The following is a 15,474-nucleotide window of genomic DNA, read 5'->3' on the forward strand; positions in this document are numbered from 1 at the left end:
GCTTTAGGGTTAAAGGGACTCTTGCTGTGTCTCCTGGGGGAAGCATTTCCCCTCTGAGAATCAGGACCTCTGGCTCTATAGAGTCTGGAGTCATGGGGATGGGAAGTACAATTCTCCAAGTGGGAGTATGTGAGAGGAGTCACTTCCATCTCTACCCCTTGACCCCCAGATCCCATTTATCCTACTTATGGTAGGCAGAGAACTTGTTCACAGTGGTTGATTTAGGGTGAACACTGCATCCTGGAAGATGGTACCCTAACTTTGCATGTATCGCACCCAAGCTGGTGCCTCCGCTGCATCTCTTTTTTTTTTTTTTCTAGCTGAAGTCCTTTTTTCAGCTCTACATTACATTTTAAATATGAAAATCCTTTAATATACAACCTTCAGCCACCCAGCCTCCACAGATGAGCGGGGAGCAGGAGGAGACCTGTGGAGAATATTATGAGGGGGAGGGAAGGTTTTCAGGTTCCTGACAGCTACCCCCTCCTGCAATTACTCTTGTTGCCTGTGAAAACTTGGTCTCAGCACAGGTTAAGTCAAGGCACCAGAGGCAGAGGGGCCTCAAGGCCAACTCAGAGTGGGCCTGAGTACAGTACACTCCTCCTACGTGCCATCAAGGCAATTCTAGGGAAAGCCGGTCCCAGGCAGGCGACCATAGGAAGATGGTTGCTACTGAGAGGAAACTTACCATTCCGCAGCATTTTGCTAGTCACACTTTTGGGGATAGAGTTTTCCAGGGGCCACCGGATTGAAAATAGCTAAAAGTCCACCCAGGAACAGAACAGAAATTGGATCTAAGTCTATCTTCTATCGGAACTCCTTGCCTGTGACTCTGGAAGACTGAGGTCTAATGTGATGCTATCTGGGATCAAAAGTCAGTATATCAGTAACCCATCAATACCACTACTGGGTACATACCCAGAAGAAGAGAGAGCAGTGACACAAACAGACGTCTGCACAGTGATGTTCATCTCAGTGTTATTCATGATTGACAAAAGTTGGAAACAACCCAGGTGCCCATCAACTGACGAATGGATAAACAAACTGTGGTGTGTTCACACGATGGAATATTATGCAGCTGTAAGAAGAAATGAAGTCATGAAGCACATGACAACGTGGATGAACCTGGAAGACATTATGTTGAGTGAAGCAAGCCAGACACGGAAGGACAAATACTGTATGATTGCACTAATACGAACTAAATATAGTGTATAACGTATTGTATGATTCTATCTATATAAAATGTAAATACAAGTCAATTTATAAAGATGAAATTTAATTAGTGATTATGCAGAGCTAGGGAAGGCATGCTAAGGGGTGTGAAGTTTTTCTTTTTGGAGTAATGAAATAATTCTAAAATTTTTTGCGGTGGTGAATGCCCAACATTGTGATTATACTAAAAGCCATTGATTATACACTTCAGATAGATCATATGGTATGTGAATATACCTCAATAAAATTGCTTAATAAATAAATAATTGTGCAAGAAGAGCCAGAAGTAGCAGCTATATACAGCAGGGGAAGTATAGAGAGATTGAGAGGTGAAGAACTGTCCTGTTTGTCTGCTTTTTATTATTATATTTATTGAAATAATGAAAATGCTCTAGTAGTAATTGAAGTGATGAATGGTACAACTATGTGATTATACCAAATACCACTAATTGCACACTTTTCCCCAGACCTCCTTGTCCTCAACCTTCCAGTATTTATGCTTCTGCTTCCCTGTTTAACCGGGCAAGACATTTGCCACTGCCCGTAAGTCCATATTTATTCTCACCTCAGGCCACTTCCCTTGGCCACACAGGGGCTGACCGGGTGCACTGGCCATGGGGAAGACAGCTCCTCGGTAGTGTCTTTCAGGGCCATTCCTGACTGAGGACATGGTGCAGCTCTCTTCACTCTCAGCTGGTGCCCACATGCTAAACACACCCATCTGAGAGCCAAACTTGGTCTTTCCCCTCCCTGTCAGCAGGTCGTAAGGGAGCCCCCGTGCAGCCATAGGTATGAGCTGAAGGAGAGGTGCCGCTGAATATGGGGGGTCTGGGCCCCCTGCTGTGCTGCTTACTTCTGCCCTCGGGCCCTGTTTGTGACTGACCCTGGATGGACCACCTGACTTTGGATTGCTCTTGAGCCCACCTGACCTGATGGCTTGGTGGGTCTGCCAGAACCTTGCTTGTGGTGGGCAATTCTGGCTGCAGGGTCACTTAATGACGCCAGATAAGGTGCTCCGTGTCTACCATGGCTCAAGCCAGAAGTAGATTTGCAAATGGTGATTCAGCCTCTGCAGCTGACTGAGAGGCTTTGCTCCAGAACTCCAGGGGTCTAAGTTGTGATGATCTCCCTGGGGCGGGCCCAAAACTTCATGTAGCTTCTTTCCCACCACAGCTACATCTAATACTGTAGGATCTTCAGGTCATATGTCCCAAGAGGCAGAGCTGCTTGCCACCACAACCTGGATCTGCTACAGAGCTCTGTTCTGCCCTGGAAACCAAAGCTGGAAGCCTTCCATGTCACTCGGAAAATGGGTATAAACTATGCCAACTCTAGAACCTGCAGGGGTCTACCAGGGATTTTACTTCCTTCATAATGATGGGAGGTACAGGATACACTACTTTGTACTTTATGTTGTAAGGGATGACCCAGCTCACTGAATCCCTAAAATCTTCACTGATGAGGTGAGCTCCTGACACTTCATAAAATTAATCTCCCATCTTCTGGAGCCTTTGAATTCTTGTATGGCTTATCTCCCATTCTCCAGAGCCATTTCTTGTCCATCTGATACAAATGGACCAATGTGATGCTTTGCAGAATATCCAGATGGTCCAGGTCCTTTCAGACTACGACAGAGAGAAGAGACTTAAAGCCTTGAGAGAGGTCATAAATGTGTATTGTTGTCTGCCTTACACAAAAGTAAACTGTTTCTCATCTTCTTACTGTGAGGGATGGAACAGAATGGAAAAGTCAGATAAATGGTAGCAATTTACTAACTTGAGGCTGTGTTAATCTGCTCTAGCAAAGATACCCCATCCAACACAGCGAATGCGATTGGGACTTCTCTTTGGTTGAGTTTGTGGTAGTCTACTTTCATCCTTTAGGATCTGTCTGATTTTTGTAGGGGTCAGATTAGTGAATTAAATGGGGATAGCTGATCACCACCACCCCTGAATCCTTTGGATTTTACATGGATATTTATGAACGAAGTATTCCTAATGCCATTTTGCAGATGAGAAAATGGAAGCTTAGAGAGTTAGAAAAATAGTTTACTTATTTATTGTAAAACTTTCTGCTTTATCAAATCTGTTTGATTCACAAGTTTTTGCACTTAATCCTTAAACTACCCAGCCAATAATTGTAAATAGAGTTAATTTAGGAAGGGGAAGGGCTTACTGACTTGCTACATGTCCACACTCATCTATGAGGCTTTTTGTTAGAAGCTTTACTAACATGTCTAGCTTTGCAGTCAAAAGGGGCAAATTCTGTCTAATTTCTTAAGGTTAGGAAGTAAAAGCTAGTCGAGAAATTTCTGTAAGCATTTACTCCTGGCAGCTTTTGGATGAGCTTTATTTCCTAAACCACATGCCAGGATGTTTGCTCACTTGATTTTTCCAGGATTGTAATGGAAAAAAAAGAGGAAAAAGAGTTGCCACCCAAAAGAAAAACATTCCCTTCCATATGGAACAATGCAGCATGAGGCTGCTGAGAGCTGGCAGTGCCTTCCCTTGTACAAATGATGAAGCAGCTCAAGGTAACAGCTATTCTCCGTTCTTGGGCATCTGTCATCACACGGATCTATTTCCTCATCTGTACCATGGGAATAATAACAGTATCTTCCTCATAGGGTTGCCCTGTCTCGTTTATCTCTTAAGTCCCTAAAATACCTGGTCAAATTAGTGCTCATGAAGATATTCTGAATGAATGAATTTTGAGGACTAAATGAGATGACACATTAGAACAGCTCATGGTGGCAGTTTGACAATATATGCCAAAAGCTTGAAAAACATTCATGCCTTTTGACCCAGCAATTCCATTTCTGAGGCTTAATCCTAATACTTTAATAATCAGGATAATGAATCAATAATCATGACCATCTTCATTATTCAAGTAACAGTTAAGGCTAAAGATTTAGCTACAAGAATGCACCTAGAAAAGCAACCTGAATGTCCACCATTTTTTGGTGAGGAATATAAACATGTGACACATAGAACCTGGAAGGTGAGATTCTAAGACAACGGTTCTCAAAGGGTTGCTTGGGGGCCAGCAGAATCAGGATTACCTGAGAACTTGTGAAAATCACAAATTCTATAGCCCTGCCCCAGACCTACTGAATCAAAAACTCTGGGGCTGAGAGTAGCAATCTATGTTTTGTGTGTTTTTTTTCCCCAAGATTTATTTATTTACCCTATTTATCCCTCCCCCAGATGGTTCTCTCATCTGTCTGCTCATTGTTTGTTCACCTTCTCCACAAGGAACCAGAAACTGAACCCAGGACCTCCTACATAGTAGGCAGGCACTCACCTGGTTGAGCCACAACCACTTCCCAGCAAGTTATGTTAAACAAGTCTGCCAGGAGATATTGGTGCATATTAAAGTTTGAGGACCACTTTCTAAGACGTTACTAGAGATCGTTTCTTTGTGAATGGGTGAGATCAGGTATTTCAATATTCTTTTCCTGGAGTAAGCTTATAATTGCTATCAAAATAAGAAAAATAACCCAATGAAAGAATAAAAATTGAAAAGAAGAAAAAGTAAACTCCAAGTGGAAGTTAAAGGGAAGCAGACTTGGCTCAATGGATAGAGCGTACACCTACCACATGGGAGGTCCACTGTTCAAACCCCGGGCCTCCTGACCTGTGTGATGCGCTGGCCCACGCGCAGTGCTGATGCACACAAGGAGTGCCCTGCCACGCAGGGGTGTCCCCGCGTAGGGGAGCCCCATGCGCAAGGAGTGTGCCCCATAAGGAGAGCCATCCAGCGTGTAAAAAGTGCAGCTTGCCCAGGAATGGCGGTGCACACACGGAGAACTGACACAAGATGACGCAACAAAAAGAGACACAGATTCCCATGCTGCTGACAAGAATAGAAGTGGACACAGAAGAACACGCAGCAAATGGACACAGAGAACAGGCAACTGGGGCGGGGAAGGGGAGAGGAAAAAAAAGGGGGGGGGGTATGGAAAAATAAAACATGAAAGTTGTGGGCAAAAGAAAAAAAGCATTCCCACCTCCCTATCACAGCCATTGCTTCCCCCACCCGTCTTAGTTTCTATCAGATGTTATATACTTGCCAGCTTGACTAGTGTCCAAGCCATTTTGTAACTGTTTTTTTTTTTCATTTAAAATTAAGCAGCAGCATTTCCCATGATGCCATAGCCTTCAGAATCATCGTTTTAATGGCGCTATTAATGTCACTTAATATGGTTATTCCCTTCATCACTTAACTGTTCCTCTTTGTTTCTATTTTTTCACCTTCATAAATAATGTTGCCACCAATATCTGCACATACACCTTTTCCCAAATTTCTAATTATGTCCTCAGGATAGGTTCCCAGAAATGCTGTTGCTGGATCAAAGCAGGAACATTTTATGGCTCTTGCTAAGTGTTGCCAAATTGCTCTCCCAAAGAGTCTCTACCAGTTTATGCTGCCACTAGCTTTGAATGAGACTGCCAGTTTCCAAAACAGCCTTCGTGGTGTGGGGTATTATGATTTAAAATTGCACTGCTAATTTAATGGAGAAAATAAGTTACCTCCCTGTTTCAATTCTCATATCTTTGATGTTTAGAGACCAATTAACATTCATTCTCCTTTTTAAAAAAACACACACACAAAAACTAGACATTTCCTTCTTTGTAAATTGAGTCGAGGAGGAAATAGCTAGACTTCTCAGGATGCCAGTTCAAGACTCAGGTTTGCACCGACTCTTGAGGTCATTTAAGCTCTCTGAGCCTCAATTTCTCCATCTGCAAAATGGAGTGGTTAACAGAGTGACTGTGAGATCAAGTGAGGTAAGTAGGGGAAAGCTCTTTTTAACAGGGTATTTTGCCTGCATTCGTTATCGTCACCAGCACACACCCCCCCCCCCCCCAGCAGCCTCAGATTTACCTATTTACCTAGTTATTATAAAACGTCATGTTTGTATCAACTACTCAGAAAATTTCCACTCCCTGCCTTCCAAATCTTGCAAGTCTTTTTTCCCCAGACGTGGTTTCTCTGAAGGCTACGGATCAAGTACCCCCTCTCCATTCCTTAGTTTCCTCTGTTTTTTGAGGGAAGCTGGAGGGAGGACCCTCCACTGCGACGTGTTTGGAGTCTCAGGGAGACGGGCGCGGCGTCAAGGCCTGGGGGCGTCACTGTCACTGTTCTCCGACTCTGGGAGAGAAGAAAGTTCAGCGAGGCGAGGGCACTGGCTTTAGGCTCTGCAGGCCCAGCTTGGCGTTTGGAGAAGGGCTCCACTCGCCACGAAAGGTCAGGGGCACCCTGAGACCCATCAGAGACGCTGCACAGGGAGAGCAGAACCCAGGGGGCTCCGGCAGGGGCGGAGCCAGAATCCGTCAGTCAACGTCTCTCCGGAAGCTTCCCCCTCACGGTTTCTCTCCGTTGCTAGGATACCCCTCCCGGCGGCTGCTCATTCATTAGAGCCCCCTCTCGTGTTCTTTCGCTGTAATAGCACCTCCAGTGGAGCAAGGAGCAAAGATGACATTTCGTTGTTTGCTTAATACTTTATTGAAATCGCTGTTATTGTGGAACATAAAATTCAGAAACGTATTTGAAAGGAAGGAAAAACAAACGCTCAGCTGACGTTAGAGGAGGAAAAAAGTTACACCCAGCTTGAGAAATAGTTATAAAGTAAACCTCCCATCACCATCACCCAAGTAAAGAAACAGAACACTGCCACCCCATCAGACATCCCCGGTCCCTGAGCTATCCCTGTTGTTGTTGTTGTTTTTAAAGAGCAATCTCTGCGAGTCAGCTCTCCTTTTTTTTTTTATTTTGTTAAGATTTATTTATTTCTCTCCCCTCCCTCCCACCTCGGTTGTCTGTTCTCTGTGTCTATTTGCTGCGTCTTCTTTGTCCGCTTCTGTTGTTGTCAGCAGCACGGGAATCTGTGTTTTTTTGTTGCATCATCTTGCTGTGTCAGCTCTCCGTGTGTGCGGCGCCATTCCTGGGCAGGCTGCACTTTCTTTAGCGCTGGGCGGCTCTCCTTACGGGTGCACTCCTTGTGCGTGGGGCTCCCCTACGTGGGGGACACCCCTGCGTGGCACGGCACTCCTTGTGTGCATCAGCACTGCGCGTGGGCCAGCTCCACACGGGTCAAGGAGGCCCAGGGTTTGAACCGTTGACCTCCCATGTGGTGGACGGGCGCCCTAGCCACTGGGCCAAGTTCGCCGACTGTTGTTTTTATATAGTTTTATTACCTGTATATGTATCCTTAAACAGTGTAGCTCAGGTTTTGTCTCTTTAGGACCTTTATATAAAACCACACAGTTTTATTCAGTATTATCTTTGTAAGGTTCATCCATACTGTTTTGTGCCTATGTAGTTCATTCATTTTTGCGCTGTATAATATTCCAGTGTGTAACTATACCACAATTTACTTATCCATTCTTCTCTGGATGGACATTGAGGCTGCTTCCAGATTAGGGCAATTTTCAACAGTGCCACTAAGAACATTCTTGTACGTGTGCTTTGCTGCACATATGCTTGTATTTCTCCAGACTTCGTATCTAGGAGTGAAATTACTGGGCCAGAGAACGCTTATATCTCTGGTTTTTCCAGATAATATCAAACAATTTTCCTACGTGGCTAAACAAATAAATGTCCAGCCTCACCCAGCAGCAGCTAATTTCCACTGCTCCTTGGGGATAAACTTGGTATTGTTAGATACTAATTTTTGCCAGTCCGGTGAGTATATGGTTGTATTGTATTGTTATATTAATTTTCATTCCCGAAAATTAATGAGATTAAGCACATTTTCATGTATTTACTAGCCAGCTGAATTTCTTCTTATTTGACGTGATTATTCAAATGTTTTGCCCATTTTCTTTTGGATTGTTTGTGTTTGTAGCAGACACTCTAGTGTCTGATCTTTATCCACCTCTGAGTTCTACTGATGATATGGAAGACAAGGTTTTTTTTCTCCTTCACTTTTTATTTGACATAATTTCAAACTTACAGAAAAGTTGCAAGGATGGAACAAGTAATCCCCCTCTGTCCTTCACCAGATTCCCCAATGTTAATATTTTACCATATTTATTTTATCCCTCTCTATAAGTATCTTTTTCCCCCTGAATTTAAGAGTAAGATGCAAACATTTTGCCCTTTACTCTATTTTTTTTTAAAGATCTATTTTATTTATCTCTCTCCCCTTCCCCCTGCCCCCCGTTGTCTGCTCAGTGTCATTTGCTGTGTGTTCTTCTGTGTCCACTTGCACTGTCGGCGGCACTGGGAAACTGTGTCGCTTTTTTTGTTGTGCCATCTTGCTGCATCATCTGTGTGTGTGACACCACTCCTGGGTGGGCTGCGCTTTTTTCACATGGGGCAGCTCTCCTTGCAGGACACACTCCTTGAGCATGGGGTACCCCTCCATGCCGGGGTGCCCCTGCGTGGCACCGCACTCCTTGCACATGGCAGCTGTGTGTGGGCCAACTCACCACTCAGGTCAGGAGGCCCTGGGTATCGAACCCTCGACCCTCCCATATGGTAGACAGATGCTCTATCAGTTGAGCCACGTCTGCTTCCCCCCTTCACTCTAAATGCTTTTGTGCATATTTCCTAAAACCAAGAGCAGTTTCTTGCATAATCACAATATATTGAACCAAGTCAGGAAACTAACACTGACACTCTAGTAGTGTCTTATCTGCAGATCTTATTCTGACTTTGCCAGTTGTTACAATAATGTCCTTGATAGCCCAAGAAAGTCCAAGATCATGTGCTACATTCATTTGTGATATCCCTTTAGTGTCCACTCATCTCTACTAGCTACTCTGTCTTTCTTTGTCTTGCATGACATTGACAGTTTTGAAGAATATAGATGTGTCATTTTGTAAAATGTCCCTACATCTTGTCTGATGTTTCCTCATGATCAGATTCAGGTTATGCATTTTGGTAGGAATAGCACAGAAGGCATGCTGTGTTCTAAAGTATTGCTTTAATTCCCAACATCAATGCAATATGGTGTTCATTCCTTCAGAGGCCAGAGATGGTTGAGTATAAGCTTAGGGATTCTAAAATCATTAAAAAGGAAAAGACAAACACAGAGAGGGAGAAGATTATTGAAACATACATATTAGATAACAAATTCTAAACAAAAAATAGTATAAAAAATACATGAGAAAGAAGCAGATGTAGCTCAAGCAATTGGGCTCCCATCTACCATATAGGAGGTCCAGGAGGTCCAGGGCCTCCTGGTGAAGGCAAGCTGGCCCGCATGGCAAGCTGGCCCACACAGAGTCCTGTCCCATGCAGGAGTGCTGGCCCATGCAGAGAGCTGATGCAGCAAGATGATGCAACAAAAAGAGACACAGAGGAAAGACGATGAGAGATGCAGCAGGCCAAGGAGCTGAGGTAGCGCAAGAGAATGAGTACCTCTCTCCCATTCCTGAAGGTCCCAGGATCAGTTCACAGAGCTGCCTAATGGGAATACAAGCAGATGTAAAAGAACACACAGCAAATGGACACAGAGAGCAGACAATGGAGGGGATAAATAAATAAATCTTTTAAAAAAAAATTAGAATTGCTACAAATCAATACAGACAATGGAGGGGATAAATAAATAAATCTTAAAAAAAAAATTAGAATTGCTACAAATCAATAAGGAAAAGAAAAAAAAGCAAACAACCCCAAAGGAAAAAAAATGGGCTTGAAAATTTGAACTGCCTCTTCATGAAACAAGAAATCCAAATGGATACTAACCATGTAAAGAGGCATGCAACCTCATTAATAAACAGGAGAATACAAATCAAGACACATGAAAACAACATATGCTTCACATATTGGTCCAAATTTTTAAAACTTTCCATTGTACAGCCACTTAGGGAAGGAATATGGCTTTAATCTTGGTATGTTCAAAGTATCCACACCTATGATCCAGGAATTTCATGACTACAGAGAAACTGTGCTAGTGCACCAGGAAATATGTGCACAATTTTATCAACAGTGGAAGGGATAAATCGTAATAGATTGGTCCAGTAGATGGCTCTACAGTAGTGGTTCTTACACCTGAGCATGCTTCAGAAGCACCTGCAGGTCTTCATGTCTGCACAAAAACTAGTACGTTGATGTTCATAGCAGCATTATTCACAGTAGCCCCCAAATGGAAACAACCCAAATGTCCATCTTTTGATGCATGGGTGAACAAATGTGGTCCATTCATACAATGGAATATTACATGGACAGGAAAAGGAATGAAGTGCTGATACATGCTGCAACATGGATGATCTTGAAATACTATGGTGAGTGAAAAGGCCAGATACTGAAGGACAGGTCTGTATGACTCCATTATATGACATATCTGCAACAAGCAAATTTATAGAGACAGAAAGTAAATTAGTTGCCAGAGACTGTGGGCAGGGGGAACAGGGAGTGATGCTAATGGGTATGGGTTTTTTGGGGGGGTGATGAAAATGTTCTAAAATTGGATTGTCGCGATGGGTGCACAACTCTGTGAACATACTAAAAGCCATTGAAATGTCCACTTTAAATGGTTACATTGTATGTTATATGAATTATATTTCAATGAAGCAGTTTAAAAAGCACACGGAAGTGCAGATCATGGGCCCCACTGGCCCCCCACTCCGGAGTTTCTGACTCAGTTGGCCTGGGATAGGGTCCAAGAATGTTCATTGATGATGTTGATGGTGCTAGGACCACACTTAGCGACCCACTCCTCTACAGCAATAAGAATGAGCAAGTTGCAACTACACACAACAGCATGGATGAATCTCACAAATGTAAATACGACTGACAGAAGCCAGGTACAAAGCTAGAGCCCGTCTATATAAAAGTTCAAAGCCTGAAAATTTAAACTGTTTTCTTTAGTGATGCGTTCCTAGGTGGTAAGATGACAAAGAAAAGCAAGTTCTGAATGTGATTCTCTCTTGGGCTGGGGGGCGAGAGGCAGTTATGACTTACTAAATGCCGAGAATGGCCACTAGCCTTTCCTTGTTGGCGTATCCAGGACCTCAAGGCTGGTTCCCTCTGAAACCCCACAAGCCACCTCACTGCTGTCCTATGTGCTCAGAAGCTGGGAGCTCCACAGAGGAGCTAATGCTCCTCTCCTTTTGTTCTCTGCTTCTCTTGAAAGAGAGGGGATGGCGGTCATAGTGGCACTGTTCACCATTACCAAAAGATGGGAGCAACCTGAGTGTCCACCAACAGATGAATGGATAAGTAAGAAGTGGTCCATATGGGAGTGGATGTGGTCTCAAGCAGTTGAATGTCCACCTCCCACATGGGAGGTCCCAGGTTCGATTCCTGGTGTCTCCTAAAGAAGACAAACCAACACAAGCAGAAAAAAAAAAAAAAAAAAACAACCAAACAACTCCGCGAAGCTGATATGGCTCAGTGGTTGAGCCCCCGGGACCACAAAAAAGAAAAAAGCGATGCATGTGGAATAGATGAGATGGAATGTTATTCAGTCCTCTTCTATTCCTCCGTGCCTTTGCCCCTGCTGTGCCCCTGGCTGGATTGCCGTTTTTCACACCTTCACTTCAAAGCCCAGCTCCAATGTCAGCTGCCTTCCCAGCTTCCCAGGCTCAGGCCACATTCTCCCCCAGGCTGCATCTCTGGTGCAGGCTCAGGCCCTCTGGAGTAGACAGGATTCCTGGAGGTGGTATCAGAAAAACCGAACAAAACTACTGCCACAGCCCTCTCGGGCACAACACTCTTGCTATCCCGTCCTCCCTCCACTGTAATCCCAGCAGAAATCCAGCACACAGAGTCCAGGGCAGGCCCCCCCACCTTCCAGCCTGGCCTTCCCGGGCTCAGGAGCCAAGGCTTTATTTTTAGACCACACATCGGACTGGGGCTCCAGGAATCCGCCTGACGCCGGAGGTGTAACCAGACGCCAGGCTGCCGCTGGCCTGGAGCTCTGGCTTCGCAGAGGAGCAGCTAGAGGGTTCAAGGGCAGAGCCGGGGTCTGGGGCCCCTAAGAGGCAGCGCGCTAGGGCAGGCAGGCCCTCCGCCGAGGCCTGGAGAGTTGGGGTTTTTTCCCTCGGGGCTTCTGCAACCCAACTGGCCTGAGGCCCTCCTTTCACATCAGGGCCCGGCGGGGTCAAGGTTACCAGCGGCAGAACTGGGATGTGAATTCGTTTCTCCGTGAGGGAGTGAGGCTGCTGCAACTGGAAAAGTGGCACAGAAATGAGCGTGTCCTCGTTCTTGCTCTGGCCTTCTCTCCCACTCTCTTTTGCTCCTGTCCCCAGCTTAGGAGCGTGGAGCGTCCCCGGCGCAGAGGCAGGCAGCCCACGGCCTGCTGGCCAGACCCTGGGGATGCAGCCACTTTTGCTGGGTCCACAATGTATTTGAAATTTTTAAAAGTGAGTGGCTCAGACTTTTTAAAAATCTGAATTTCCGGCACCAATGGAGAAATCAGAAATTTAGACATCCCGGGGCCCATCCTCCTAGAGCCAGCCTCCTCAGGCCACCTCCTCAGAAGTGGGGGTCCCAGCCCTTCAGGGCCTTCTCCCGAGCCTCTGGGTGCTCATTACTTCAACCTCTGTCCCTTGTCCCCCTAGCCCTAGGGGTAGTAACTGCCTTCCTCAGGTACTCTGTGATACTCAGTGGCCCGGGGTCCTCTTTCTGGTACTGTTTAACAAATCCCCTCTTTTAAATTCTCTCTGTTAAAATAACTGCGTGGTCTCCATTTTCCTGATTGGCTTCAGTCTGATGGAACTAAGCTGATGTTCCTGTCTGGTTTTGCTGGGTAGCAACTGCCCCCTTTGGTCAGGGAGGGTCCCTCTTGTACCCCTCTACACCATTTCCTATTTTTCACATCCACTGACTATTTATTTACATTGCCTGCCTGACCCTATGGGCATTTGATCTGTGACCTTGCTCTAATCAAATAATATCCACCTACTGAGCATCCACCATGTGCCAGAGATGACATATAAGACTTTATAAAATTATCTCGTGTAATAATCACTACAGTACTGTGAGATGGGTACTGCTCTGATTGCCCATTGTACAGATGAAGAAACTGAGGCTTGGAGAGGGAAGGGCTTGTCCAAAGTCAGAGCCAAGAAGTGGCAGAGCTGGCCATGGGACCCACCATTCTTGTAAAATGAAGCCGATCACATTGTTCTTAGGTCAGCATGTTCATAGTTCTATTGTGAAACTGTGTGTTTTATTTATACGTTTGACAAATATCTGGTATGCACTCCAGGTTCTCTTTAGAAGAAAGTTAGTTATACACAAATGCTTGAAATAAAAACCTAAGAACCTAGCTTTCAGGAAGCAGACTTGACTCAACAGTTAGAGCATCTGCCTACCACATGGGAGGTCCGTGGTTCAAACCCAGGGCCTCCTTGACCCGTGTGGAGCTGGCCCATGCGCAGTGGTTTCACGCAAGGAGTGCCCTACCACGCAGGGGTGTCCCTGGCGTAGGGGAGCCCCACGCACAAGGAGTGCACCCCGTAAGGAGAGCCACCCAGCGTGGAGGAAAGCTCAGCCTGCCCAGGAGTGCACCACACACATGGAGAGCTGACACAACAAGAAGATGCAACAAAAAGAAACACAGATTCCCGGTGCCGCTGACAAGAATAGAAGTGGACACAGAGGAACACACAGCGAATGGACACAGAACAGACAACTGGGGGGTGGGAGGGGAAGGGGAGAGAAATAAATAAAAATAAATCTTAAAAAAAAAAAGAACCTAGCTTTCTGTGCCTTAGTTTTCTCATCTGTAAAATGAAGATCATGACAATGACACAATGAGTGAAAAGGGCTTAGAAGTACTGAACAAATGTTGGGTATTAGTGTTATTGTGTAGATATAGAGGAACTATTAAGTAAATCCTGATATCTACACAGTGGTTGAAAATGATGCTTATGGAGAGTATGTAGTAATGGAAAAATTATTTTTATATATAAAAGAAAACCAATGAACTCACCCACTAAAAAAAAGATCCACAGATAACATGCTAAACCATTAACTGTGGATAATTTTGGGTTTTAGGATTTGGGGCCATTTTTTCAACCTAATGAAAATGTGAAAAGGTAATAAATCCTTAAATAGAAGCACAATACTCAATAAATGGGACTTACAGTTTCAATGTATTCCATCAAAATTCCCACCGGCAACCACAGAACTGTACAACACAGTGAACCCTAATATAAACTACAGACTATAGTTAATAGTATAATGATAATAATGTGTTTTTTGAGGTACTGGTGTTTGACCTCAGCACCTCATACATGGGAAGCCAGCTTCTGGGCACTCTCTTCACTGAAGTTGGGAGGGAAAACTAGGGCAACGTTTTTGGGAGACAATTTGGAAATTTAAAATGCATGAGCCTTTGGACATAGCAATTCTATTACTGGAGTTAACCCCACAGAGATATTCCTCCAGTATGCAAATATACAAACAACTTATAAAGGTGTTTGTTGAAGCAACAGGCTTTCCTTTGGGTTGGATTAATTGAAAATTTTTTGTACTTAAAATTCCTTTACAGTGGCAAAATACATGTATTTGCCATTTTAGCCACTTTTAAGTGTACAATTCAGCAGCATTAATTACATTCACAATGTTGTGCAACAATCACCACTATTTACAAAATTTATCATCACCCAAACAGAAACACAGTTTCCACTAATCAGTAATGTCTATTCTAGATATTTCATGTAAATGGATTAGTAAAATATTTGTCCTTGTGTCTTCAAGGTTGTTCACACACCTTATAGCATGTATCAGAACTTCATTGCTTTATTCTAAAATATTTTTATTTCAGTAACATATAAACAACATACAATTTTCCATTTTAACCACTTTCAAGTATACAATTAAGTGGAGTTAATTACATTCACAAGTTCCTACCATCACCACCACCCATTACCAAAACTTTTCCATTATCACAATTGGAAACTCTATACCCATGAAATAATAACTCCCCCTCCCCACCCCACATCTGCCCCTGGTAAACTCTACTCTAACTTCTGATTCTATGAATTTGTATATTCTAATTAATTCATGTAAATGAGATCATACAATATTTGCCCTTCTGTATCTGACTTATTCCAATCAACCCGATGTCTTCAAGGTTAATCCTTGTAGCATGCATCAGAATGTCCCTTTTTACAGCAGAATAATATGCCACGTTTTTATTTATTTTTAATTTTTAAAGTTTTTATTTTGAAATAATTTCAAGCTTATAGGACAGTTGCAAAGATAATATAAACCTCATACAGAGAACTCCAATATACGCCCACCATCCAGATACTCAGATACACAAATTATAACATTTTGCCACCATTGCTGTATCAT

Source organism: Dasypus novemcinctus, chromosome 26 (assembly GCF_030445035.2).
Source record: "Dasypus novemcinctus isolate mDasNov1 chromosome 26, mDasNov1.1.hap2, whole genome shotgun sequence".
NCBI classification, from domain to species: domain Eukaryota; kingdom Metazoa; phylum Chordata; class Mammalia; order Cingulata; family Dasypodidae; genus Dasypus; species Dasypus novemcinctus.